Here is a 1649-nt window from a genome sequence, read left to right on the forward strand (position 1 = left end):
GTATTGTATCCATGACGTTAAATTATTGCTCGAAGGTTGCCCCACCTTTCAACGAGTCGTTCACAAGCTGGTACGTTTAAATCCCTTCCAACAAATCACCATTTCCTCAGCTTTCAATCAAGACTTGCGCATTAAATCGCATCAAAGTCGACACGCTGGACGCAGAACGTCTTTGCGGTTCGCGTTTGAATATTAACCATTCGAAGGAGGTTATGTAATGGTTAATGTTACATGAACACAAACTGCGTCGAGTTGCTTGCAATGGCTGAATTGCACATAAGAATAACAAAGTAATGTGAAGAAATGTTTTAGAATACAGGTGACGACAGCTCAGACCCGCAATTCCACCAAAATATTCAACATGCCAGAAATGAGGGTGACTACCGTATTCCTTACATGCGCGGGACAGTCGACGGTTACAACCCAGACACCAACAGCGGGTATCAGTTCCTTTGCTGTTTCATTACATTCACAAAACTCTACTCTTACTGTTGTTTTACTTTTTTTTTTAATTTAAAGGTTTTGCAACTATAGTCGGTATAAGCATGACCGAGTTATTGGTCTCATGTACTCCCGTTTGCCTGTAACTTAAAGCATGGGATGTATTGTCTGTTATTCATAAAAAAAAAGTAAACTTAACACTCGAGCGAATCAATTTGTGATTGTAAAACAAAGTCATCGCCTAACAGAAAAAAAATGCAATGTGTAAGATCGTACGCCCTGGCGACAGGGCTTGTATTGGTGCCTCTGTTGCCAGCGGAGAAAAAAACGGAGCGTGCTCAGTCCTCGACGTTATGTCCGTGGAACATAAAGGACAGAAACGTAAGCTCTTGCTTACGGAAGACGAAACATTTTACAAACTCAGTAGATCCAACCTGGAAAATATTGTAAAACCAGTACAATGTGTTTAAAAACTCTTCTAAAACTTTTGTCGAAGCGTTAGTTTATTGATTCGCGTAGTCAAGTGGCACGCAGCCTCCGTTCAATAGTTTGCTCGAAAATGTATACACTTTAGAATTTGCCCAAAACCCTTTTTTTCCCCTTCGAACCAATTAAAACATTCACAAGATGGAGGAATTACAGTTCGTGTAGTCTTTGAAAAACATCTATCGGCTTGGCGCTGGGCCGTGTAACAAGCCCTTTGAAACGCTGACGGTGCTTGGTGATTGTTCTGGAACGATCTTCGACTCTGAGTGTAAGGGTCATCTCGAAATGGTGCTGCGTTCTGCTTCTTTCTTTGGTTGGTAAGCCACCATGCGTGGTTCAAAGCTAAGCCAGGGTATCTAGGATGATGTTGTGGGGTATTTAGTTTCTCCAGTTTCAGTCTCGAATCGCTTTGTACCAGGAAGCGTTCAGCCATTGGAAGTAAGGGCATGTGCGGCTCCGAAAGCTGAGAAACATTCTTCCCAGGTTTTGTGCCCTTTTATCGCAGTAACGCAGCATCTTTGGTCATTTGGAATATCTTTGTCGGGTTTCGTCGCGAGGTGTTTGTGCCGTTGTTTCTCCACTGTACTTCCTTTTGGCTTGCAATGAAGGTGCACTGGTACTTAATATATTTGACCTACGAGCTCCAACAGACAACCGAGAAAAGGGCACGTTGCATCAAATTCCATCAGCCAGTCATTGGAGATATGCCCCATGAGTTCATC

The sequence above is a fragment of the Montipora foliosa genome, unplaced genomic scaffold (assembly GCF_036669935.1).
Source record: "Montipora foliosa isolate CH-2021 unplaced genomic scaffold, ASM3666993v2 scaffold_448, whole genome shotgun sequence".
NCBI classification, from domain to species: domain Eukaryota; kingdom Metazoa; phylum Cnidaria; class Anthozoa; order Scleractinia; family Acroporidae; genus Montipora; species Montipora foliosa.